The 27853-nt window shown below is 45.3% G+C and overlaps 1 long non-coding RNA gene and 1 pseudogene across 3 annotated transcripts; both read right to left on the bottom strand.

Annotated features, from left to right (window-relative positions):
- Window positions 1–299: 299 nt before the first annotated feature.
- Window positions 300–8742, bottom strand: LOC132649953 (cancer/testis antigen 55-like; annotated as a pseudogene).
- Window positions 8743–14439: 5697 nt separating this feature from the next.
- On the bottom strand, window positions 14440–20081 carry LOC132650017 (uncharacterized). 3 transcript variants are annotated; one of them, XR_009588386.1, is made up of 4 exons: window positions 18128–20081; window positions 17828–17965; window positions 16711–16917; window positions 14440–16610 (listed from the first exon to the last, which is right to left on the bottom strand). It is a non-coding gene; the product is annotated as an uncharacterized LOC132650017 (long non-coding RNA). The 3 variants fall into 3 exon arrangements; XR_009588385.1 differs by having other exon boundaries at window positions 17809–20081; XR_009588384.1 differs by having other exon boundaries at window positions 17828–20081.
- Between the last annotated feature and the right edge of the window lie 7772 nt (window positions 20082–27853).

Genomic DNA, 27853 nt, shown 5'->3' with positions numbered 1-27853 from the left:
TAAAATTTATTTATTAAAATAACACGAACTCTACCCTTGTTATCTCTCACTGCAGGTGGAGGGTTTGCTGGGATTCATTCTCCAGAAGACTCGGATTAGAAAGCTGAGGGTTTATCATGGGAAGATGGGCCCTTCCCACACTGCTGTATGCTCCCTGGAGTCAAATTTAGGCAGTCTGTGGGCCAGAAGGTTCAAGTTTAATAGTCTCCTTAGAATTCCTAACCTAAGTGTTTGCATTAAAAGAGGCCCTCTGTCCTTATAGAGATAACATGGAAGAGGGGTTCTCAGGGCCCACACCCCTACACCTTCTTCACTGGGGTCATGGAGATTGCTCTCCAGTTGTACTTGGGCCGGATGCTCTGAATTATCACCACACTGACCATGTGGCCTAGAAGAGGACTGTATCCAGTGGGAAGGTTCAGTGCGCGGAAGGTGAAAAAGATAGTGTAGTTCAGGATTCCTTGTCCTTTGTGGATACTGGTCACACACACCTGTCACGAGAAAGTGTGGCAGTGAGTGTGGGAAGCCTGAATCCTTGCTCAGCTTCTGTCCCTCCACACTGGCTCTGACCACTTGTGGACCGCACTCTGTCACTCTTACCTGCCCTGCCTGCTTTAACTGCCAACACCTGGGGTGCTATGTTACCCACTTCCCTCCTCAGATTCTTCTTTATACCAGTCAAAGGGGAGGTTCTCTGCTGGCTCTGTCCTGCTCATGAGAGACCATGTCCTAAATATTAATTGTCAGTGGCCATTAGCCCATGTGATTAATGTTGACAGATCAAGGACTGACATACAAAAACAGCATGAAGTGGACTATCATTGCCCCATGTCTTGCCCTGTCACTCTTCACGTTTATGACTTCAATTGGACCTTTGGGAAACTCATTTTGAGGTCAGCTCAACCACTGTCCCCAGCCTCCAACCCCCCAGTACCCCACTTTCTATTCCTACCTTCAGCATCCTGCTTTCTCTCACCACCTTCCCAGCAATGCTCTCTGGACTGCTAGTTTTTTCTTCCTGCTGTTTTTAAAATACCCCAAGGAACCTTCCACCTAGTAAGCCCTGTGCCTCAGAGCTGAAGTATGTCTGTGTATGTCCTCTGTTACCCTTGGTTACCTCTTTACAAAGTCCTTCCACTTAAATAAATGGCTCAAGGTTATATATGCTTCCATATGTTTGCCTTCCCCAGCACACCCCACAGAGAGCTAGTCACAGATATTACCAAAGGAATCTTTGAAACAAGCCAGCAATACAGAAAACTTTTACCTAGCTCTTCCAGTTGCCTGCATTTTGTGGCCCTCAGTGAGTGTGTTGTGATTTTTGGTAACTATTTTGCACAGAATACTCAATATCTAACCAGTGTCCTCTATAAGGCATGAAGCCTATGATGGCTAAGAGAAAACAAAGATGGCTGAGTTGAAAATAATTCTGCCATTTAATTGCAGTCTCATCTTTACAGGGCTCTGGATACAGGCCATTCTATTTTAACTTTTCTCGAGTAAAAGTGCACTGGTTACATTGGTTGTAACACCATGGTCAAGCGAGCATTAGGTGTAAAGTGCAGGTGGCTTGTTCATCTCCCAGGTAGAATGGAAATTTATAGTTTTCAGACATTGCTTTCCCTCCACTCCCTTAGCATGGATCACGCTCAGGGTCCTCTTGAAGACAGGATGTCATGTATCTCAGGCTTTCTTCAAGCTAAGCAACTCTCTCCCTTCCCTCTTCTCTCCCTCTTCGTGAATCACCTCTCCCCCTTTCTCTCTCTCTCTCTCTGTCTCTCTGTCTCTCTCCTTCCACTCTTTTTTTGCTCTCTACTTTTATCTCTCTCCTATCCTCTCTATCTCTTTCCCTCCTTATCTCTCTCCTTCAGTCTTCCCTGTCTTTCCCTCTCTACATTTATCTCTCTCCTATCCTCTCTGTCTCTCTCCCTCCTTATCTCTATCCTCCAATCTTCCCTCCATCTCTCCCTCTCATTTCCATCTCAACCTCACACCCTCTCATGTTCCCTTCACCCCCCTCTCTCCCAATCTCCTGCCCTCACTCACTCTCTAACAGTCTCTACCTCCCCCTCTCTCCTCCCAGTCTCACTTTCCCTCTCTCCTGTTCTCTCTTCCTCCCCCGACCTTACCCCTCTCTTTCCATCCCCCTCCTCTCCTTCCTTCCCATTCTATACACCCCTATACTATCTGTCTTCCTCTTTCTTTTTCACTCCTCTTAGCTCCTTCCTCCACTCTTCCTCTTTCTCTGCCAGTGTCTCAGACTGACTGTTATTCTCTCTGTGTGCCTCCTTCCTCCCTCCCTCTCACTCTTGTTCTTTTCTCTTTATCCCTCTTTCTCTCTCCCTCTCTTTATCTCTCTGTATCTCTGGCACCCTGTATCTCTCTTCATCTCTCTGTCCCCTCTCTCCCTCTTTCCACCTTTTGTTCCTCCTCTCCTCTCTGTCCCTCCCTTTCTCTTTTTCTATCTCTATTTCCTTATCTCTTCCCCACTCTCCCTCCCTCTACCTCTGTCTATTGCTGTCTTCAGTCCTTCTCTCCCCCTCTTACCTCTCCCTCTCTTCTCTCGCTTAACTTCTCTCTCCCTCCATCTGTCTCTTTTTCTCTTTGTCCCCCCTCCCTCCTTCCCTGGACCTCTCACTTTCTATCTCCCAACTTCTCTTCTCACTCTTCTCACAACTTTCACTTGCTCTCTGTCTCCATCCTATTTTCTTCTCCACCATGCCCCCCTCCATACCACTCCTTTTTTTTTTCTCTATGCCTCTCTCTGTACATTTTCTTCATCCCTCTCTCCCTTCCTCTCACCCTCCTTTCCTCTTTCTCATTCTCCCTCTCTCTACCTGCTCCCCTATTTCACAGGTTCCTGCCTCTCTCTGACTCTTCATCTCTCTTGCTCCTTATCTTTCAGTTTGTCCCCCACTGTCTTCTTATGACTTTGGCAACACACTTTCCCAGTTCTCCCTCACCACCTGTCATGCTCTCCACTTCCCTCTCTTTCCCTCTCTTGTTCTCTTCCCCTACCCTCATCTTTCACCCTCTTACTCATTCTGTGCCATCCTTCCTCTCTCCAGACCTCTATCCTTTTCTTTTGCCTTCCCTCTCTCTTTTCCTTTCTCATTTCCTCTTTCCATTTCTCCACCCATCTCTTCCTATCTGCCTCTTTCTCTTTCCCATTTTCACTCTCCACCTCCCTTTCCCCCCTCACTCTCTTTGACTCACTCATGATTGATACTTCCTCTCTCTTCCAACTGCTTCATTTCTTTCTCAATCTCTCCATCTCTCCTTTTCTTCATTGTCTCTTTTCCTTTCTCTCTCTCCCTCTTGCTTTCCCTTTCCTCCATCTCCAGTCTCCCACTACTTCCTTGCTCTTTATCTCCCTCTATTTTTGCTCTGTCCCTCCTCTCGCCCTACTTCTCTTGCTCTGTCTCTTTTCCTCACTTTCTCTCTGTCCCTCCCTTTCCACTCATAACTTTACCCCCTCAGTCATCCTCTCTCCTTCTGTCTCCCTGCCTGCCTCCCAATCTTCCCCCTCTTCCTCTGTCCTTCTTTCTATCTTTTCTCTCCTTCCTTCACTCTGTCTCTCTTCTTCCTTCCATTCTTATCCCCCTGCCTCTTTCATTCCCACACTCCCTCTCTTATTCCCATCTTACTGACTTTCTGCATGCCTCATTTTCTCCATCCTTCTTTCCTCCCTCTTTCTCTTTGTTTCTGTCCTTCTCTCTCCATATTGCTTCCTTCCCTGTCCTCTCTTTCTTCCCCTTACTTCCTTTACTCTCCCTTCTTTACTCCTCTCTCCCTCCATCCTTTCATTCCCTCACTCCCTCTCTCCTCCTCCCTCTTTCCATCTCCCTGCCTGCTTCCCTCACTCCTCTCTCCAACTTCACATCTCCCCCAGTCTCCCTCTCTTTATTTCCCTCTCCACTTTCTCTATCCCTCAATTTCTCTCTCCCTCTCCCTGTCTCTCTATGTCTTTCTCATTCTATCCCTTTCATTTCCTCTCTACCTCTCCATCTCATATTCTCCCCTCTCTCTCCCTGTCTCTCCCTCCTTCTTTGTCTGTCTCCATAATTCCTCCTCTCTTCCACCCACTTCCTGTCTTACCTTCTTTTTCCTTCCCTTCTACCTTCTCTCTCTCTCTCTCTCTCTCTATATATATATATATATATATATATATATATATATATATACTTCCTCCCTCTCCCAACTGATTCCTTGCTTCCTTTCTTTCTCAATCTCTCAATCTCTCCTTTTCTTCATTGTCTCTTTTCCTTTCTCTCTCCGCTTGCTTTCCCTATTTCTCCTCTCTGAGCCTCTCTCACTCTCCCTCCCTCCTCTTCTCCTTCCTCCCTCTCCCTGTTTCCTTTCCCTTCTTTGTCTCTTGGTCTCTCTCACTCTCTTTCTCTACACACACACACACACACACACACACACACACACACACACGCACTCACACAGGGACACACAGGGATAAATGCACACAGAGTGTTAAGAACTGGACTCAGGTTATCTGCCAGAGAACTATGTGCTCCTAACTAAGCAACAGGCTCCATCTCTTTGGCCACAGTACCTTTCAGTATTTTCAAAATACTTTCCCTGTGGCTCACAATCTCCTGTAACTCCAGTTCTGTGGGTTTTGACACTCATTTCTGAACTCTGCAGGCAACTGTACTCATGAACACAGACACACTCACATATAGACACAAATTTAAAAGTAAAGATTTTTAAATGTAAGGATTTGTAATAATTTTACCATGAGAATTCAATACTCATGTGAATGAAAAACTTGTCCTTATTTTACTCGCTGCATTCAACTACTGAGCACCTAATAAATGACAGTGTGACGTTTACAAATATTACCTGTTCATACCTGTATTGTGCTTTATTTTCAGTGCCCAAGATCCATGTCCAATGCTGAAGAGCTCCTGAATGCAGCCCAGCCAAACCAATGCCAATACAAAGACCTCAAAACGTTAAACGTGACGTGTCTTTAAAATGTAAATCAAACCTTTAGAAATACTGTCTAGATAGAAGTAGTATTCATCAGTGATGTAGATGATATCTCTCTTCACATGGGAAACACAAGCAGATAAATACTGGATCTTGCAGTCTGGTTCTCTAGGCCCATCGTCTTCTAAGACAACACAAACCTACAAGGTAAGGAAGCAGATAGGAAAACATGATCAAAAATCAAAATGGAATCCTGTGTGTGTAAAACACTGCCTGTGGAAGGGCTTGGATAGTAAAGGCTCTGATGGAACCAAAGCTTCCAGATTAAAGTCATCCTCCCTGGTTGCAGGACAGCTTGGCTCACTAGGGATTCTTTCTCTGTTGGGGTCTTTCCAGCTGTCAGTATCAATTCCATGGTCATTTCTCAACATTTGGCCTTTCCTTGAGAAATGAAGTACCAGGCACTCTCCTGTCCACCACCCTATATCCCCAGGTTGATGATTCACCACACCACAGACCTGTCGGTGTCAGGATGTCATGTAACCTCACAGCCATGGTGCCGAATGAGCCTACCCACAAGCCTCATGTCCAGGGCCCATTACCACAGCCCTGTTCCCTTAACACCACAAGGGATGCAGACAGATTCAGAATGTTTGTGAGGCAGTGGAGACGACCTTTCTATACAACAGAGGTGCAAGGGATTCTCTACCTTGTAGAAGGGGATAGAGTGAGATACAGACCCTCATTCTGACTATATACACACATTGAATCCAGTCTTGACAAATGTTCAGATGTGACTAAACTGTGATGAGAAACTCGATTTAATACAGGGGTGAGTCAGGAATTAGTGTAAAGACTCTTTGTATTCTTACCGGACACACAGACCAGAAGATCTGTACATAACACATCAGCACTGAATACCGAAAATGTCAAAGGGCAGTGATGTGACCATGACCCATGAAGCCTAAGCCTTCATACAGTACTTTTCATAACAGAGTCCCAATTTTGCTTGCTACATGAATAGCTGTGATGCCCATGATCAATGGGTGTGAGAAAATAAAAATGGAGGCTTTCTCCTGAACACTCACCAGCTCCAGAGGGAATTCTAGGGCTTCATTCCCCTTTGTGCTTTGCAAGGCTTTGGATGATCAGAGCCCTTAGAGATCCCAAGTAATAGGCAGCATGTTTAAGGGACATTTTCACCAAATCTCTGCTCTGGGGCATGCTTTCACTATGTTTATAATCCATGAAAGTCAATAGATCTTGCACCAGAAATGGGAGAACTCAGTGGGTTGCAAGTGGTAGCTCAGTGAATGTTTCTGAAAGATTAACAGACACATTTCAGACAGCCCTTGCACTTTTGTTGAATGCATCCTTCAAAAAGCAGACTTTTACCTGACAAAAGGCAGACAAGCGGCAAGTTGGTGCTGTGTCTAAGTGAATCCTGCTCTTTGGACACTGGGACAACACAGGAGTTTACATTGTAAGACATGGAACTTAGGGTTGAGTATGGTGGCACATAAACCATGTAAAAAGACTGAGGTTGGAGGAAGCTCTGTAACCAGGTGATTCCACACTCACCGTATGCTAATTCTCTCTGTTTCTCTCTCTCTCTCTCTCTCTCTCTCTCACACACACACACACACACACACACACAAGAAAAGAGCCTACAGCTAGAGCGGAGCAGGAATTTGCCTTTCATGACTTGCACTATGTGAGTAATACTGAGAGGTTGCTCTGAAAGGGGATAGCAGGTTGAAAACCCATGGGAAAAGAGTCTTCCCAAACCTATGCAAAGGTCACTTCGGTGGCTTTCAGTTCATGTGACATTAGGTCTTCCTCTACAAATGCAGCAACTTTCTCTCCAGCTCGTAGAGACATAGGGTCAATCACATCATCGGTGCTGAATAAGAAGCATTCTTCAATCCAGACAGAATCAATTCCCACAACTAGTTGCAATGCCCTTCACAATTTTAGTGTTCAGTTCAAGAGCAAATACCCACTCCAAAGAATCCTCTCCCAAGAAGGTATGTTACAAAATCATGACCTCCTGCAAGCAGAAAGCTTCTGATTTGAGGAGCACAGGGTGAGGTCTGGGAGCAGGATGTGGATCTCTGCACAATTCTGAACGTAGAATGTACAGGTTGAAATCTTGGCTTTGCCATGCTATGCCCAGGATCACCATGGTTAAGAGCAGGACCCAGGTAGCCTTGGTGATAAACACATATCCTCTCATGGTCTGTGTAACACTAAGTACATTTCTTGAAAACTCTGTCCATTTTTGCAACCAATGCCTCCTCATTTCTCTTGGAAACTTTAACTGGTACATACATGATAACCCCTTCCAAATGTGTCTTGTACACCTTAGAGGTCAAATGATATTGCTATTATTGTGTTTGTGGGTGGACTTTCTTTAGGGCACCTCAATCACTAAATTAGCCAATAAGTCACCACAATGAGAGACAGCATGCAGATATTTAAGCGGCTCATCAGAGAAAGGCCTATGGCCACAGCTCTGTAATTCTGCTACCTGGGAGAATGACAGAGCAGGATCAAAAGCTCTAGGCCTTCCTAAGCTGCAGATCAAGCACAAGGCCATTCCAGGCAGCATAGTGAGGAAAGGATGGCAGTGAAGCTCACTTGTCCAGTGGTTGTCCAGCATGAAGACCTTAGTTTCCATCACCAGCACTACAACCAGATAATTCATGAAGTGAATCTGGACTCTTGAGGCCAAGGCTCACACTGTGGGCCTAGACAGGCCTGGGACTCATTCACTATGCAGTTCAGGTAGGCATCAAATTTGTGACCCTCCTGCTTCATGCCCACATGGCTATAGGATTGGCATGGAGAGACTAGGGCTCATCTTGAAGGACTGCTCATGAATATTACCCACATGTTTGGAACGAGGAATCACCAGACAAGTTAGAATGACCTCAGAGCTTGGAGGCCGTCCAGCTCAGGATAGTGTTGAAATTAACCTAGACTCCCACCCACCGACAGGCCTCCACCTATTCCTCTTTAGTGCTCACTGAAGTGAGACCCGACTTTCAGGGAACAGAGTGAGCAGCATTGAATCTTGGTCCCTGATCTCTCACGCATGACAGAGAACTGAGACTGACCCCATTCTCGCCTCCAAATACCAGCTGGGATGGGAAGCAAGACCAAATCTGTGTTCAAATGTGAGTGCTTCCCTGATCCTGGAAGTAGAAGAAAAGCTCTCAAGGGCCTTTTGTGTCCCAAGTCATGTGAATTGGTCAAAATCATTGGCACACCAAGAGAATTTGGTACACTGTTCAATGTTCCATCCAATGTATTGGTACCTACCACTCAACAGCCACTGTGGACAGGCCTCAACCAATCTTTTACCACCTCCCCCTGTGCTCACAGGCTTCAATGTTCACCCATGGTGAACATTGCATGGGTGCCTAGGGATACCCTACTGTTCAACCAGCCACTGTGGACAGCTGTTGCAGGCCTCTACCCATCTTTCACCTCCCTGTGCTCACGACTAAGGAGAGCAGTGATGAGGTGTTTCCTGCAGTGCAGACTAGGACACTGAGTGCCTGAGGAGGAGTACCTTCCAGTTGTTCCCGGTCTCTTTCGACAGATTCAATCTTCCACTGAAAGAAGTACAATTCTCTGTGCAGCATCCTGAGGAAACGGCTGAAACTCGGTCAAAGAAGCAGCAGTAGCAGCATGAAGACCAGGATATCATGACCCCAATGGTGCCACCTCCTGACTTTCTCATTCCTGGGAAATGGTACCTGATGCCTACTGGGCAGCCCTAGGGACAGCCACCCTAGTGGCTCAGCAGGAATCCCTTCCATAGACTCCCGGACAGACTGGTAACCAGTGAGCATTGTTCTACCCACCAACCAATGAGCGCGCTGCACGTGCTCAGGATGCTTCTCCAGCCAATGACAGGCTCTGGGAGGAGAAACAAAGATCGCCTAGTGCATTATGCCCCTAGCATGGAAAGAACATGGAAATGGTTCACCCTGTGAACCCTGGGGTATTGTCTAAATTTTGGAAAGAGACCCTTGCAGTGTTCACTAGAAGGACTAGAGCTCTGTCTTAGGCACTGTGGCAGAAATATGTCCCTCTGTGTAAAACAACATCCAGTAAGCATTCAGCGTAAAGGCTGGCCATTTAGTGGTTACACAGAGTTCAATGGGGCTGTGATCGTCTTGGTGGTGGTGGTGGTGGTGTTCATATGAATAAGCCAGATAGTGTTTGTCAAGGTCCTGTTCATGAAGCTGGTGTGGTTCCTGGAAGTATTTCATATCTCAGCCCTGCAGGGTGACTGGGATAGGGGTCCTGTGAGTAGGACACATCTCTGGGCCAGGTTCCAACACTTCCCATTCATGCTGGAGCTCCTTTGATGGAGATCAGTCATGCATTGTCATAGAACCCCTTAATTCTCACTGTTACCACTCATTCACGGCTAGCCTTACTATGCAGAAAATCTGATGCAGGAATTCCTTGATTCCTTCAATCAGCAACTCTCTGTGGGCCAGGGACTTTGCTCTAACCTGGAATTTGTGAATGAAACAGGCAATTGTCTTGGCCTCTATGCCTTTAATTTTCTTATAGTGCTAAGAAGACCCCTCTGATCAGAAGGGTGACCAAAAAAAGTAAAAGGTCCACTCCTAAGTGAAAAGCTGACAAATAAATTCCCTCCAGGAATGAGGTTTGTCATAACAACAGGACTTCAAGGCCATGACTGAGCCTTGATGCAGAATGGAGAGCATTAGACAAGAAAAAAATGTAACATATGAAGAGGGATAGGTGAAGGGGAAGCTGTCTTTAAAGCCCTGAAAACAGCTCCATTAGGAGTGAGGACATGTTGGACATGGGGTAAATGCCTTTCATTCCAGCATTCTGAATGCAGGAACAGGCAGATCTCTATGCGTCTACAGACAGCATGGTCTACATACTGAACTGCAGGCCAGCCAAGATTAACCAGTGAGGTGCAGTCTCAACAAGCAGAGGAAAAGACTGAAAGTGAGAAAGAAATGGGAAGAGTGAGAAAGACTGCTGGTTTTGTAAATAAAAAAGAGTGTTGGGCTATATAGTGTTTATTATTAGCCCTAAGATTATCATGGTGATATTATCACAAATAATGAGACACAGACACCTGTTAGATTTTATAACTGCCTTATTCACCTTGGGCCTGGCAGATATTTCACCTCCACTCTCTCAATAACCTCACCTCCCATCTCCCAGCCCCATCCAATGCCCTCCACCTTAGTCCTCTTCATCTGGTCTACTTTCCATCTGAAATCCATTGGCATTTTCTTGTATTCTTCATCTGGGACTCTCCACAATATTATTGGAATCCTTCATTCAAGCCCTTGTGATTCCTTCTCCTTCTAACCCATCATGGCATCTTCCTTCCTCCTCTCTCCCTGGCTGTCTGTCTCCTGTGATTCTCCTGTCTAAAGTCCATGAACCTTACCCATGCTGACCCCATTCTGCCCTGCCCGGGTATAGGCTGTTTAATAATTCAATCAGATATAATGACTTAGGTAGGTTTACACAATAAGGAAAGGTTTTTTGTTATTGTTTTTAACAAGGATAGGTTTAAGCAGATGTAAGGGCTAGCATCAGACCCACCCCCAACAGACTGCCAACAGGAGAGAGATGGCATGAGACAGCCAGAAGAGGCCTTCCAAGAGCAACCTTCATGTCCAGTCCAATCCATCATCATTCTCCCAGAGCAATATCAGACCAAGCCCTGGAAGAAATTCAAGATCTGACTCTTTATAACTGCTTAGAGGAGGCTAGAAAGTTCTCATCACATGCTTTAGTTCAGTGTCTCCTATGTGACAGGGACTGAGGGGAAGCCGGGTGTGGTATATTGAGGGCTCTTAAGTCACATCGCATACTGCCTCCTAACTCTGGGGCAGAGAGAGATGCAGGAGGTGTGGCCTGATTCAGACCATGGGGTCAGGCTGAAAAATTGAGGAGGTCCAGGTTCTAACACAGGGCCTCTGGGCATCTTTCAGGAGGATCCACTGGATAGTCAGTCAAACCAGGAGGTAACTTCAGCCAGCTCACCAGGATGTCCAGCACAGACGCCATCTGAATCCTACTACAATTGACTCTGCTCCTGCCAGTCTGCTGAGAAGGACATGGCGACTGATTGTCTGGCAGCCCTGTGAGCTCTGGGATGTCATTAGCTCACCACGTTGAGAAATGTTAAAGTCACCTCCAACATTTATCCCAGAACACGTAGTCGCCTTTCCCTTGGCCCATATGTGCTCTGAGGCCTGTTGCACAACACTAAACTGAAATTCAGATCTGAAAAACAACCTCTGTGTGATGGGAGAGTTCCCAAATGGAGGAAGGACAGAGAAAAATGTCCAAAGGCTTCAGGTCATGAGAAGGCTGTCGGCTTGGGGTTCCTAAACACAGTGGCCATTAGTGCCTGCATCAGGAACACTGCTGCATAGGTAAGCTCAAACCAGAAGGCCTCTCTTTTGCCCCTGCCTTCATTTTTCCTCCCTCACCTTCAGTCCCGGTCACTTGTTTACTTCGCATAGAGGCATGTTTTCCCCTCAAGGAGTATCTGTCCTGAAATCTGTGATGTCTAATTCGTGTCATTCCTGTATAAGGTTGAAGGCACAGAGCTGAGTCATTGTCCTCAGGCTCCAGTCACCTTGAAGTGCAGGCAAAGGAAGGCTTGCATGCAGGACAAACGACCCCAAGATGTAAACAACAGTTGGGGATGGACAGTCTACACTGTGGCATTTTACAGGAACCAGACTGGGCCTCCCCAGCGAGATGATTGGCAGAGGCATGCCCCCCTTCTCCAAGGTCTGGGTCTGACATGCTAATGGGTCCCTCTGCTTCACACACCACACTGCCACACTGGTACTGCAATGCCAACAGCCACACATGCACCAGGCTCGCTCTCTGACAGCATAAGAGGCAGGGTTGCCAGCACTTTGACCTCTTCCTCTGGAGCCTGCCTGGGCCTCAGGGGCTCTCCAAGTTCTGCATAGAAGTCCCTAAGCCCCCTGCATGGAGGTAAGTCAAGATGTGCCACCAAGCCTTTCTCAAAAGGATCCCTTGTAGGGGACCATGAGCACAGCCACTCTCCCCCGTGAGAAGAGGCAGACTTTAACAGCCAAGGGTGCCATTCTAACCCTACCTTCAGCTGACACAGGAATCATCATCACTCAGCCACTTGCAAGTCCTTCTCCCCACATGTTGTCATCCATGTCATTTCACCTCACCACTAGTCAAATTCAGGAATGCCACATGCCCAGGACACCCTTAAAGTGGGCTCCCATCCTCTCCTTGGTAACATTGCATGGGTGACTCTAAGGTAGGACTAGGGTACAGATCCTCCAGGGGACAACCTAAAGGAACAACTCAGGAGACACTCAGAAGCAGAGAGGGTACCTGGGGCTGTGAGGCTTTGCGCACATGAGTCCACCTCAGAAAGACCCTCATGAAGCAGTGAGTACAATGGGGAAGAATGCCTGCCTCCAGGGACAGTGACACCAGAAGAGCCAGACTGGCCACATCAGCAGAACAGAAACGTGTCTTTTCAAGTCCCATGTGATATGAGGAGACGTCAGGACATGTGTAGCAAGGACCCCAGTGGACACACTAGTCAAGGCTGGGAGGCTGTCCTCAGAGATGCAGGAATGTGTGTTGTGCAATTTCCAGTCCCTATAGAGGAGACTCAAGGGCCTTCTTCTGATGGCTGTGAAATCATTCTCTCTCAGAAGGGGGCCCCAAACCCTCATTACAACCATGTCTTTTCAATTCCTACTAGTCTGTCTTCCTACTTTCTTGTACTCCAGGCATCGGCAGTGCCCAGGGCAGAGCAAAGGCCTGGAGGCACCAAGACTGGCCATGGAGTCCTGCTCACAAGCTGTGGGAGTGTTTTAGGGAGAGCTCTGCCTGTGTCTCCCTGACATTTCCTTACTATGTGGACACTGTGCTGGGTACATCAGAAGCCACTACACAGCTGCTGACTGGTGCAAACCCTCAGACTCATTGGTCTCCCCGCTCTCTGACATTCCCACAGCTAGTCAAAGCATTAGTTCATTCTTCATCGCTGGATACACTGTTCCCCCTGCTCTCAGATGTAGCAGGCTGTCCTAACACAGTTGGCCTTGAAGCACAGCAGGGATGCCGAAGCCCTATGGCTTCCTACTGGCTGTTTCCCATACTCTCATTCCTGCCCTGTGATCCAAGACCTTCAGGGAGTGGCTGCTGATGTCAGTGTGGGAGTAGGGCAGAAAGCATGAGAGCTGAGACGAGGAGCAGCTATCGCAACAGCTTTGACCAAATCTCATTTCTGTGTAGTCATAAACCACGAGGATGAAGTACGGGCTTTTGTTTTTTGAAGTAAACAGGAGGTACTGGGCGTTACCCAAAAATGAACTCAAGAGGTGCCTGTGTCCTTTTGATTCCTGAGTAAACTGGAACCACAAAACGATTAGACAACACAGTTTACCTCTCAGGTAGTTCCGAAGGGGTGTCTAGAAGCCCCGTGAATGCTTGGATATGTCTGAGGCACTTTGTAGACCGGTCACAATCATGGAGACGGTTTACCCAGCTTTGGGGGAAGACATGGTGGCAGCATGAGCTTCCCTGCTCTGTAATGACCTGGGTGATCTGGATGCAGTGTGGGCTTTCCATCCTGGGTCTACAACTTGTTCTGTGTTTGTAAACGCCCATTCGGCACAGCCCAGCTTCACTAGGTTTTCAGGGCCCTTGGAAGAAACTGCTCCAAACTAGGCGACAGGGGAAGAAACTGCTCCAAACTAGGCGAAAAGGGCAGACTAAGTACCCTGAGCTCTGCTGGCTCAGATCCAGGGCTTTCCAACACATTGCAGCCCATGACTGTTCAAGAGGCCATCCTTCCCGGCCTCTTCTCTCTTCTGGTGGGTGCAGCTGTGCTCTCTGTAAACAGGATCTCCCCACTTCTGCAGCTCTCTGAATTTGCTAGTCCTTCTCCAGTGTTTAAATTTTTTTTTTCTCAAAAACTATTATAGCTGTTTGTCTGAGCTTGCCCACAGAGGACAGAAGTAAGGATCAGAAGCCCTGGAGCCAGAGTCACAGGATGTGCAGCCCACCTGATGTGAGCACCTGGACCCAGATACCTGGTCCCTAACTGAGCCAAAGTTGCTCTGAATTGCTCAGACATATCGTCAGACCCTGATTTTGGCGGTTTTCTACAAATTCAAGTCATGGGATTTAAGACATTTTCTCATCCACTGTGGTCTCGTTTTAACTTAAAATATTACATGTGCGAGGACCTTGTTTCCAAATGAGGCCATTTGCTCCTGTGACTGACTGGCACTGACTCTGTTCCAATAAGTCCAGCGCCTGTTAGTAAACAGATGTTGCCCTCTGTAGCTACTGGCTTCCTTTGAGGCTCGTCACCCCGAGGCTCAGGGGCACCCCTAAGAAATGAAAGGGCTCCAGAGAGTGAGCTTCATCATGAAACAGAGAAGTTGTGCTCCTTGAGAAGGGACTGTGGGTAAAGGAGAGAGGGCCCAGCAGCTAAGAGCACTGACAGCTGATCCTGAAAACCTGGGTGAGAAGCCATCACACACCAAGAGCCACACAAGACACAGAAATCCACACCCAGGGTATCTGCCACCCTCTTCTGGCCTGCAAATGCACTGCATGCGTGAGATGCACAGCCAGGCAAGCAGAGGCAAACAGCCACATGCAAATAAAGGAATAGATTAGATTAAAAACAGAGAAGTGAGGATGAGAGGCATGGTTAGAGCACGTGGAGGGGAGGAGGAGTTGAGGAGGCAAACTAGAATCTGGGCTGGAGTGATGGCTCAGCACTTAAGAGCCCTGGCTGCTCTTTCATAGGTGGCCGGGTTCACATCCCAGCACCGACATGGCAGCTCAAAACTGTCTGGAACTCAAGTTCCAGGAGGAACCGACACCCACACAACGGTCAGGTTGTGACACAGACAGTCAGACACAACACCAAAGCACATTAAAAATAAACAAGTAAATCATTTTTCAGAAAGGATTTGGGGTCAAATTAGATGGATGGCAGGACCCAGCAGAAACAAATGGTCCATATGTACCTTAAGAGAATCAGATCACCAGCTTGATTCAAAGATCCTGAGTTCTTTGGGGAGGGTATGGGGAGTGTTATTTAGCCAGTTCCATGGCTTCGGCACCAGGTGAATCACAGAAAGAAATAAAAGGGAGACCTGAGTGCTCCTAGCTGTGGTGGAGGAGAAGGGAGGTTTATTGCCAGTACGAGGAACAGCACAGCCAGTGGCAGAGGCCCCTGGGAGATCCCTGCATGGACATGACCATCAGAGTCAGATGAGGAGAAGAGGAGAGAGAGAGGGGTGAGGGGAGAGTCAGGAGACCAAGAGGTCTAATGGGCAAAGAGGTCATCATACTCAAATGGCTGCGTTATATAGGGAAGAGCTGCTGGGGAAAGGAGAAGGGCAGCCCAGCCCAATCCCTGGTCTGGGGACATTTAGGATAGGGGGTGAGATATGCCAGCCCTGAGGACTCTGTAAGAGGTAGGGACTGAGAGATGCTGGGAGAACCTGGCAGCCAGAGTCAGCTTTGGTATGTCAATAGGCATCTATCCAATAACTTCTTATTTCATTTCATTTTTACAGAAGAATCTCATTAAGTTGCCAGGGCATGCTTGAACTCGCTTACACCCTGACCTGGACTCTAAGGCAGCAGGGATTTACTGGCCAGATCCACAAAGCTTGGCTCCCCAACCATATTTCTTTGGTTCCAGAACAGCCTGCAACTCTGTCTTCAAAGCCGTACTGCACTTTATGGCAACATGGGGACACTCTGATGCCCGCAGTGGACCCCTGCTCTTCAACAGCTGCTGTATGGCTTTTCCTAGAGATATGTGAACAAATGCCCACACACTCCAAATACGACACGAGCCACAAACCAAAACCTATTCAGCACAAGTCCAGTTGGGCTAACCAGTGAGTGTGTTGGGGTCGTCTACAGGTCTATAGGCACAGTGTCACTCACCAGAGCAGGAAAGACTCAAAGGCAGCTCTGTGACCCCAAACCCCCCTCAGCATGAGTGAGTGTTCAGAGAGTTGCATCCCTGTGTCCTCCTCCTGCATGGCTTGGAGGTAACTCAACAAGGTGGCCAGAGAAGCTCCGCCCCCTTTCAGTGGTCTGTTCACTGGATAACCTTGTACAGTCACCTTGTGCGTACTAAGTTTCCAACACGTGAGTCTTCTCTCTCCACGAGGGAGTGTTGCAATTTCCTGGACATCACTATGCCATTGTAGCTTCCCTAGAGCCCTCTAGGTCCAGTTTTGTCTTGCCATGGGTTTCCTGCATGGTGTGCAGCAGGCCACATGCTGACCTTCCTCTTGCCATTCACCCAGGGACTAGGGCCTGTTGGCAAGGAGAAGAGCTTGGCTGTATCTTTGCGGTCGCTGCTGCTGCTTTTCTCTTTCTACCTTACTCCTCCAGAGTCAGAGAACCTTCCAGGACACCTCTGATTTCTGTCAAGGGTCTTTGTAGCCTTCATGCAGTGGCCAAAAGGATCCCTTTCCCACGGAAGCTTAAGGCACCTGGAACCTTTCTCAGGGTGGTTATTGGTTCAGCCTCCGGAACTGTCAGTCATGCCGGAACACTGAGGATCCTGTAATCTACTGGTGTATGTCCAGCCTCTGGGAATCAGGGAAGAGAGCCAATACAAGGGGCAGCATGAAAACATGAGAAGAGCACGGATTTCTCTAGGACACTAGTGTATTTCAGGAAGCAGATTACCTGGGAATTGCAGCAGGATTCATACAGCAGCCTGGTGTGCCTCAGGAACCCCAGATGCAGTGGCATCCTATTCCCAACACAGCCTGCTTTAAACCGCAAAGGTCCTTCTGCTGGTGAGAGTCTGGGTATGTTCTGTGTTCTCAGGAACTCAAAAGCCTCACCCCAGCATCAGTCTTCCCTTCAGCCCATTTCTGGCTTTGCAGATATCTGGTATATGTCACAATAAAAACATGAGGGAATAAAATAGTTCCAAGTGCAAACAGAGTCATTCATAAGGCTTTTTGGTTCCTTTTCTCAAAACGACCTCCCTTGAACTGAGGTGTATGACAACAGTTACATCACCTACCTAGACCATGCAAGGCCTTGGGTTTCATCCCTTTAACCAATCCCCCTGACCCCCGTCCCCCTTCGCCAGAAAAAGAAAAGGCATCCAGATGCCAAGCCAAAGGTAACACTTTTAGTGGAAACCTGCAGCTCAAAAAAAAAAAAAAAAAAAAAAAAAAAAAAAACTGCTCCTAAATCAGATTTGGGTATAAGCTGATTATATGCATGAATCGCAGCCTGCTTAGACAATCGTTTATTAATGTGCATTTAAATTCTTCCACCATGGATGGAGGTCACAGTGGCCTTCTGGCCATTTCTATGTCAACTTGTGCAGGTGTATGCATGTTGCCTGGCCCTAAACAGTACAGTTGTTGAGCTCTGTCTAACTTTATACAGGCATAAACACTAACAGAGTTTTCTTGTTTGCTTGATTGGTCTCTTTGTTTCCCCATTTCTCTTAGGACAGTCTGGACTATGTAAGGCTGATTGCAAACTGACCATACAGCCAAGTGATTGGTAAAAATTTCTGTGAGACTGGAAACTTCAAATCGGCAGGGAAGCTCCTTAAGCAGGAAGACAATAATTCAAAAGAGCTTCAGAAAGTTTCTGAAACATTAGATCCACTAAGCCCCTCCCTGCCAGAGTAATCAATAAAAAGCCCAGAGTCCCTCTCAGACAAGCCAAGGTGCAAAGGTGGCTCTGAGACCAGACCAGCTTCGTGCAAGAAGCAGAAACCAGTGCCTGCCTGGAAGAGGTTTAGACCAACTGAGGCACCTGGAAAGGACCCTCCAACCTGATGAGCTCCTGTAGGCTGTGCAGTGTGCTCCAGAATCCCAGCTTTGTCGTATGTCACCCATGCTGGGATTGACTTTGGTGATGCAGCTGTCTTTGAGTCATTTCTGCTCCTGTGAGTAACCCCTCACCCATATTCCTGAAAGCAAGACAAGAAAACACATTGGTTCACGAAGATGGACTCTGGTTTTTGTGGGTTACCTGTCTGGGGTTAGTAGACCCATGAGAGTGTGTTGTGCCGCCCCAGGAAAAGTTTTGTCACACACCACCAAGGAGGATGTTGCACGTTTGGTTCTCTTACCTCCACTTCCTGAGCGCTGGGAGCGTGGGTGCAGATCATGCAGCCTGAAGTAAACAGTTCACTGAGATTGACTCCAGGGTTTGAGGCAAGCCAAACAAACATTCCACCAACTGTGTTACACCACGAGTTCCCTGACATGCTTCGGACAGGGCTATATTATTTAACATTCCCATCACCACTTTAAAACATTTGGAAGTCTTTGATTTTCTCACCTTTGGGATGAATAATTTTTAAATTTTAACCAGTTTTGATAGACTTAAAACATACTTCATTTTGGTTTTGCCTAGCATCTTTGTCATGACAAAACATGCTAAAATTATTCCTACAGAGTCACTGTGTAGCTGAGTTTCATGACTTTTAAAGTTCCCATTCAAGTGTTCGGCCTATATTCAAAGATTGTTTTATTTCACGGTCCCATTCTATCCTGTTTGTGCTCGTGCAGTCCTGGCAATGACCAGCAGAGGGCAGAGGATCCACAGCTGTTGGAATGCTAGGTTTACCTTAGGCCACCTGCTAAGGTATTGTTGGTGCTGAGAGACAAACTCTGGATCTCTGCAGGTGCTGTCTTTGTTTCTGTGATGTCTGACCTTTTAATCATTGATGGTATTTGAGTTGTAAATTGATCTTGTGGAGTGTAGAATTGAGTGGGATTCCACGCATGCTCATGTGGCGCTTTGAGCAAGTCCACACTCCCTCCTACCTTCACTGCCATCCTCTCCACTCCATTTTCCACCACTGTTTTTCTTTTCCTTTTCTCTTTGCAAGTCTTCATACACAAGGGAAAGCATGTAATACCTGGGTTTAGGTATCTCTCCTTGTGGCTCCTGAAGCAGATTTAGTGTGCATATGAGCCTTTGCAATTACAAGACTGGTGAGTGGCTTTGCTCATTCTCTCACTGCTTTCTCCTGAATTCACGGACTCTCACTTTGGTGTCATTGCAGTTCAGTCTTTAATTACTTTCCGCATACACAAAGTCATACTTCCTTTAGGGGTGGGTCATTTATTCTAAGTACACATATCTTGCATCTTTTTTTTTTAAATATGTGCCTCTTTACAGACATTTTAGGGCTGGAGATGCACTCAGCAGATACAGTACATGACAAGTGTGCTCTAGGCCCTCTACACAGTCCTCAGTCCTCAGTAGACGATGGCCGTGTGTGGTCATGTAAAGCACTCATCCTACTCTGAGATCATGAAGATGTTTGAATCTGTGAATTAGACTATTCTGTTACTAAAATCAACACACTATCTGGAATTTTCTCTCCTGTGGTATCAGGTAGGCTATATTCCCCTCACTTTCAAACGCATACTCAAATTTGCCCTCATCATTTGCTGCTCTCCAATAAAACGCTGCCTTTTAAAGTCAAACATTTCAGTTATCAGCCCTCAGCTCAGCCTGCATACCCAGAGGCCTGCTGCCACCATGGACAGGCATGTGGAACTCTTATGCCACAGCCCCCTGCCTGCTGCATCCCCAGGGGCAGGTCCAGCAGTGGTGAGCTAAAGCACTGTCCCCTAGGCTCTCAGACTCACATTTTACCTGCATTCCCAGAGGCCTGTGGTCATCAGGGACTACTACGTAAGACTAACCTCACTCACCCCCTGCCTGCTGCTCCCTCTAAAACACTGCGAACAATGGTAAGCCACAGCTGCTCCCCAGTTATCCATTGTCTGGCCCACAATGTGACCTGCATTACTAGAGACCTGCCAGTACCAGAGACAACCAGAAGGCTAAAGTCTAGCATAAGAACATAATCAACAAGAACCTGGGCATTATGGAACCACCAAAACCCAGCTCCCATACTGCACGAAGCCCAGGATATCTTAAAACAGACAGAACACACACACACACAAAAAAAAATGATCTTCAGTCCAGTCTTATGAAGATGATAGAGGCTATTAAAGAAGAAATTAATAAATCCCTTGAAAAAAATGCAGGAAAACACAATTAAACAGGTGAAGGAAATGAATAAAACTGTCTAAGACATGAAAATGGAAATGGAAGCAATAAAGAAAACACAAACTGAGGGAATCCTGGAGATGGAAAACCTGAGTAACAACAGGTCAAGCATCACCAATAGAATGCGAGAGATAGAACAGACAATTCTTAAAGCCTGCCAGTACCAAAGACAACCAGAAGGCAAAGGCATGGAAGACACGATAAAAGTCATTGATACGCTGATCAAAGAAAATGTTAAATCTAAACAGTTTCTAACACAGACATCCAGAAAATCTGGGACACTACAAAGAGGCCAAACATAAGTATAGGAATAGGCCAGCCACAGTGTAACATGCCTTTAATCCCAGCACAGGAAGCTGAGGCAGGCAGATCTCTGTGAGGTTCAAGGCCAGCCTGATCTACAAAAGAAGTCCAGGACAGCCAAGACTACACAGAGAAACCCTGTCTCGAACCCGTTCACAGTAATAATAATAATAAAAATATAATATAATAAGAATAGAAGACAGAGAATATTCCCAAATCAAAAGCCCCAAAAATATTTTCAGCAAAATTACAGAAAAAAAATTTCCCCAACCTACAGAAAGAAATGCCTATAAATGGGCAAGAAGCTTACACCAAATGAATTGGACCAAAAATGAAAATCCTTCATCCACATAATAAGCAACACACCAAATGTACGGAAGAAAGAAGATTAAAAGCAGCAAGGGGAAAAAAGGCCAAGGCCAAGTAACATACACTTGTAGACCTATGAGAATTACACCAGACTTCTCAACAGAGGCTTTGAAAGCCAGAAGGGCTGGACAGATGTCTTGAAGTCCCTAAGAGACCACAGATGCCAGCCCTGAGTACTATACCCAGAAAAACTTTCAGTCACCATAGACAGAGAAAACAAGATATTCCACAACAAAACCAAATTTAAACAATATCTTTCGGCAAATCCCTCCCTACAGAGGGCACTAGAAGGAAAACTCCAACACAGGAGGGTAACTACACCCAAAAAAACACTGGAAATCAATAATTTCACACAAGCAAAACCAGAAGAAGGGAATCGCACACACAAACACACACACACACACACACACACACACACACACCCCACAACAAAATAATAGAAATTAGCAACCAGTTGTCATTAATGTCTCTCAACACCAGTGGACTCAACTCCCCAATAAAAAGACACAGGCTAACTAACAGAATGGAGGCTAGAACACTATCCATCCTTCTGCTGCATACAAGAAACATACCTCAGAAACAAAGATAAACAATACCTCAGAGTGAAGGGCTGGAAAAGGTTTTCCAAGCAAATGGACCAAAGAAGCAAGCAGCAGTAGCCATTTTAATATCTAATAAAATGGACTTTCCACCAAAATTAATCAAAAGACATGGCGAAGGGCACTTCATACTCCTCAAAGGAAGAATCCACCAATGCTTCAATTAAGAAAATCTATGTCCCGAATACAAGGGCACCCACATTTGTTAAGAGAAAAAAATACTACAGTTTAAATCACACATTGAACCACAAAAGTTAATTGTGGGAGACTTCAGCACCCCACTCTTACCAAGGGACAGGTCATCCAGGCAGAAACTAAACAAAGAAATAATGAAACTAACAGATATTATGAATCAAATTGACTTAACAGTTATTTACAGAACTGTTTTCTCAAACACAAAAGAATATACCTTTTCTTTTCTCAGCACCTCACAGAACCTTCTCCAAAATTGATCATATACTCAGACACAGAGCAAGTCTCAGCAGACACAAGAAAATTGAAATACCCTCCTGTATCTTATCAGACCACCATGGGTTAAAGCTGGATTTCAACAACAACAGAAAGCTACAAGCTCATGGAAACTCAAACAACTCTCTACTCAATGACAAATAGGTCAAGGAAGGAATAAAGTAAGATATTAAAAACTATGTACAATTCGATGAAAATGAAGGCACAACATACCCAAACTTATGGGACACAATGAAAGCAGTGCTAAGAAGAAAGGTCATAGTATTAAGTGCCTTCATAACAAACTTGGAGAGAACTCACACTAGAATTTAAAAGCACACCTGAAAGGTATAGAAAAACAGCAACAAAAGATACGCACCCAAGAGGAATAGATGGCAGGAAATAATCATATTCGGGGCTGAAATCAATAAATTAGAAACAAAGAGAACAGTTCAAAGAATCAACAAAAGCAAGACATGGTTCTTTGAGAAAGTCAGCAAGATAGACACACCCTCATCCAAACTAAATAAAAGGTAGAGAAACGCTATCCAAATCAACAAAATCAGAAGGGAAAGGGGGGACATTACAAAAGATACGTGGAAATAGAAAGCATATTTGGTCTTACTACAGAAGATGTACTCCACAAAATTGGAAGAGCTGAAGGAAATGGACATTTTTTTTGATTGATACTACTTAACCAATGCTAAATCAATATCACCCATACAACTTAAATATGGCTATAACCCCAATGGTAATAGTAGGAATCATTCTAATTTTCCCAAATGAAAAAAAACCCTGGCCTGATGGTTTAAGTCCAGAAGTCTGCCAGGCTTTGAAAGAAGAGCTAGTAACAAGAGTTAATACTCCACAAACTATTCCATAAAATAGAAACAGAAGGAACATTGCCAAACTCATTTTCAGAGGCCACAGTCACTCTGATACCTAGGCCACACAAAGACTCAACAGAGAAAGAGAACTTCAAACCAATCTCCCTTATGAATACTGATGCAAAAATGCTCAATATAATATTTGCAAATAAAATCCAAGAACACATCAAAAACATTTTCCTCCATGATCAAGTAGGCTTCATCCCAGGCATGCAGGGATGGATCAACATATGAAAATCCTTCAACATAATCCACCATATGAACAAACTGAAGAAAAAAAATCCCACATGATCGTCTCATTAGATGCTGAGAAAGCCTTTGACAAAAATCCAACAACACTTCAAGTTACAAGTCTTGGAGATAACCTGGATACACAGTGCATACCTAAACACAATAAAGGCAATATACAGCAAGCCTATAGCCAACATGAAATTAAATGGAGAGAAACCATTGCAGTAAATAACATGAGGTTGGGCTATTTCATGTTTATTATTATTTGTTAGCCCTATTTTTATTGTCGTGGTATTATTTGACCCCCCATCACAAATAATATGACACAGACACCTGTTACATTGTATAATTGCCTTATTACCTTGAGCTGGGCAGATGTCTCTACCTACTCTATCTCAATAACCTCACCATGCAACTCCCAGCCCCCATCCAATGAATGCCACCTGCCTTAATCATCTGCATCTGGTCTAACTTCCATTCATAATTCTGATATACTTGCTATATTCTTCATCTTGGTGTTTCTGCCATCCATGCCATCCTCAGAGTCCTTCCTCCAAGTCCACATGGTTCCTTCTCCATGCGAACACATCGTGGCATCCTCCTCCCTCCTCTCTTTCATGTTTGTTTCTCTCCCGTGATTCTCCTGTCCTCCAACACCCATGAACCTTAGCCATGCCTACCCCACTCTGCCTTGCCCAGGTCCAGGCTGTTTACCAACCAATCAGCTATGTACTAGGCAGGTTTACACAACAAGGACAGGTATACACTGGGAGTAACCAGATCTTGAGGGCCAGCATCAGAACAACCCCCAACAAGAAACTTAAACAAATCCCACTAAAACCAGAGACAAGACGAGGCTACCTATTCTCTCCATATCTATTCAACATAGTACTTGAAGTCCTAGCTAGAGCAATAAGCCAGCTAAAGGAGATCAAGGGGATACAAATTGAAAAGGAAAAATCAAATTATCACTATTTGCAGATGATATGGTAGTATTCAGAAGTGACCCACAGATTTCTACCAGAGACTCTTACAGACAAGAAACACCTTCAGCAAACTTCCTGTATACAAATTAACTAAAAAAAATCAGTAGGCTTTCTTCATACAAATGATAAAAGGGGTGAGAAAAAAATTAGGGAAACAACACTCTTCACAATAGCCACAAATAATATAAAGTATCTTGGTGTAACCCTAACCAAGCAAGGGAAAGGCCTCCACAATAAGAACTTCAAGTCTCTGAAGAAAGAAATTGAAGAAGATAAAAGATGGTAACATCTCCCATGCTCATGCATCAGTAGGATTAACATACTGATTAACATAACATTAACATAGCCATCTTACCAAAAGCAATCTACAGATTCAATGCAATCCCCATCCAAATTCCATCACAATTCTTTACAGACCTAAAGCAATTCTCAACTTCATGTAGAAAAGAAAGAAAGAAAGAAAGAAAGAAAGAAAGAAAGAAAGAAAGAAAGAAAGAAAGAAAGAAAGAAAAGAAAGAAAGACCCAGAATAGCTAAAACAATCTGGTACGACAAAAGAAATTCTGGCAGTATCACCACCCCTGATTTCAAGCTGCACTACATAGCAATATTAATAAAAACCGCATGGAACTGGCATAAAAAAAAGAAAGGTTAGTTTACAGAATCAAATAGAAGACCCAGAAATAAACTCACCCACTTATGAACACCTGACTTTTGGCAAAGAAGCCAAAACCATACAATGAAAAAAAGATAGCATCTTCGGCAAATGGTGCTGGTCTAACTGGATGTCTGCATGTAGAAGAAGGCACAGAGACCCATATTTATCACCGTGCATAAAACTCCAGTCCAAGTGGATCAAAGGCTTCAACATAAAACCAGATACACTAAATCTATTAGAGGAGAGAGTTGGGAATAGCCATGAACACATTGGTACAGGAGACAACTTCTTGAACTGAAACACCAACAGATCAACAATTAATAAATGGGATCTCATGAAGCTGAAAGGCTTCTGCAAGGAAAAAGACACTGTCAATAGGGGAAAAAAATGGTGGCCTGCAGAATGGGAAAAGGTATTTATCAACCCTACATCTGATAGAGGGCTAATAATCCAAACTACATAAAGAAATTAAGAAATTAAACACCAACAAACCATATAACCCAATTTTAAAAATGGAGTGCTAATCAAAACAGAATTCTCAACAGAGGTATCTCTAATGGCCGAGAAACACTGAAAGAAATGCTGAATGTCATTAGACATTAGGAAAATGCAAATCATTACACACATCAGAATGGCTCAACTCTAAAACTCAAGTGACAGCACATGCTGGTGAGAATGTGGAGCAAAGGGAACTCTCCTGCATTGCTGGTAGGAGTGCAAGCTTGTACAACCACTATGGAAAACAGTGAGGTGTTTTCTCAGAAAACTGTGAGTAGATCTACCTCAAGACCCAGCTACACTTCTCCTGGGGCTATACCAAAAAGAGTCTCCACCGGATCACAAGGACACTTTTTCATCTATGTTCATAGCAGCTTCATTTGTAATAGCTGGAAATGAGAAACAGTGTAGATGTCCCTCAACCGAAAAATGAATAAAGAAAATGTGGTACATTTATGCAATGGAATATTACTCAGCTATTAAAAACAAGGACATCCTGCAATTTTCAGGCAAATAGATGGAAGTGGAAATGATCATCCTGAATCTCCAGACCCTTGAAAGACACACATGGTATGTATTCACTTATAAATGAATGTTAGACATAAAGTACAGGATAGCCATAGAGCTAAAGCAGCTAAGTAACAAGGAGGCCCCAAGGAGGATGCTTAAATGTCAATCAGAAGGGGAAATAAAACAGGCCTTTGAGAAGGATGGAGGGAGGGAATTGAATGGGAGGGTTGGTGGGGAAAAAGAAGGGACAGGGGTATGGGGGAAGGGCAAGGGGTTGGATGCAGGGAGAGAGAGATGAGATCCAGTTGGGGGGGGGGAATGGGATCTGTGGGACAGGGAGTCTGTGGTGGTGACCCTGCCTGTGGGAAGTCCCTGTGGGACTTCTAGCACCAGGGGAGGTGGAGTGGCCACCTCCTGGTGCGGCTACTTCCCGTGGCTGGACAGGACTTCTAGGGGAGGGAGAGGCATGCTACCCCACACACAGGACCTCTGATCCAGCCAATCAGTGACTGGCCCAATTTGAGTCCCATTCCATGAGCAGGAGCCCATCACTGACACTGCTCATGATGTTCTGCTGTTCCTGCAGACAGGTGCTAGCATGGCAGTCATCTGAGAGGCTTCAGAAAGCAGCTGATGAAAACAGATGCAAAGACGCACAGCGAAACATTAGGCGGAATCCTATGGAAGAGAGGGAGAGAGACTGAATGAGCCAGAGAGGTCAAGGACAACAAGAAATCCTACGAAATCATTTAACCTGGACCCTTAGGGTACACAGAAACTGAAATACCAACTAATGAGCTTCCATGTTAGGTTCTAGTCCCTTCTGCCCACACACATATGTAACAGATACACAGCATGGTCCTCATGAGGGACCTCTAACAGCAGAAGCGAGGGGCTGCCTCTGTTGCCTGCCTCTGGATCCCTTTCCCCTGACGGGACAGTCTTGACTAGCCTCAGTAGAAGAGGATGGGCTCAGTCCTACCAAGGGTGGTGATGCCCATGGGAAGTCTGTCCTTATCTGGGGCTTCCGGGCCACAGGGGTCAGGGAGGTGAGGTGAGGAGGAGGGACTGGGGGTGAGGGAGGGAAGGGAACTTGCTACAGGGATGTAAACTAATTCAAAAGATTAATTAGTGGGGTAAAGCCACTAGGGAACTCAGGGCAGGACAATGGCCACAGTCATCTCGTCTAGAGCCTCAACATCAATTTTACAGCCCAAAGATTGACTCTGGTGGTGTTCTTAGATACAGTTGGATGTGGGGGCTGTGGATTAAACTCACAAACAACAATCAAAAATAAACAAGTGAAGTTTAAAGGTGATCAAAACAAAACAAAAAAAAAGACAAAGAAAATCAAACATTTCTGCACACTCAAGTGACTTGTATTTATTTTAATATTCTGAAGGGGCACCTATGAAGATCTTGAACAAACAAGATAAATCCTGGGAGAATGCTGGAAATGTTTCCGTGGAAATGACAAAATGTTTGCTCACCTTGAAGGTCTGTAGTTAAACCACCCGGGAGGTAGTAAAATAATGGTGGAATGGTGTCCGTTCTGCTGAACACAGCATTTAATTAGTGGAAAAGAACGGATCTTTCTGTCTTACTGAGAAACTTCAACAAATGGTGCTGGTGTAACTGGATGTCCACAGGTGGGAAAATGCAAATAGATCCATGCTTATCTCCCTGCACCAAACCAAAGACCAAGCAGAAGATTTGTTGATATGGGAAAGTAGCTGCTGGGTTTCTTTTGGGACTCTGCAGGTGGTCAGTAAATTCTCAAATCCATAGTGTCCTTACCTGAGCAAAATTACCATGTTCAGGATGCTGAGTAATCCTCTTTTAGAGACCTAGGGGTCGCTTGCCATTTATTTATTTTTGACTATTCCTCTCTTACCTTACCTTAAGCATTCAAAAACTAATTCAGATTTCAGGATTCTTATGGTTTGTTCCTAGGCCCCATTTTGATTGCCTGACAGGTTGGGCCTTAACTGAATCCTGTGGTTTTCCACGTTGTTTTCTGTAGAAAGTAGAGACGCTGGAGGCATTAAGGTCAATTGTACATGTAGCCTGACAACTGGGTTCCTTCCCAGGCATTCTGTCACGCTTACTATTCTTCCCTGCAATTTTGGAATATCTTGATCGTTCCCCCTTCTACTTTTGCACTCTGCCATGCATCGTGCAGGACTTGGCAAGCTCCTTCCTGTTCATCTTTGCTTACGTTCTACTCAGATTATCATCTCTCCGTATCCTAATGCAGCACATTTAGAGATTCCTTGAC

Source organism: Meriones unguiculatus, chromosome X, assembly GCF_030254825.1.
Source record: "Meriones unguiculatus strain TT.TT164.6M chromosome X, Bangor_MerUng_6.1, whole genome shotgun sequence".
Taxonomy (NCBI): Eukaryota; Metazoa; Chordata; class Mammalia; order Rodentia; family Muridae; genus Meriones; species Meriones unguiculatus.
The sequence above is the reverse complement of the archived record's forward strand: the minus strand, read 5'-3'. Positions and strand labels throughout refer to the sequence as shown.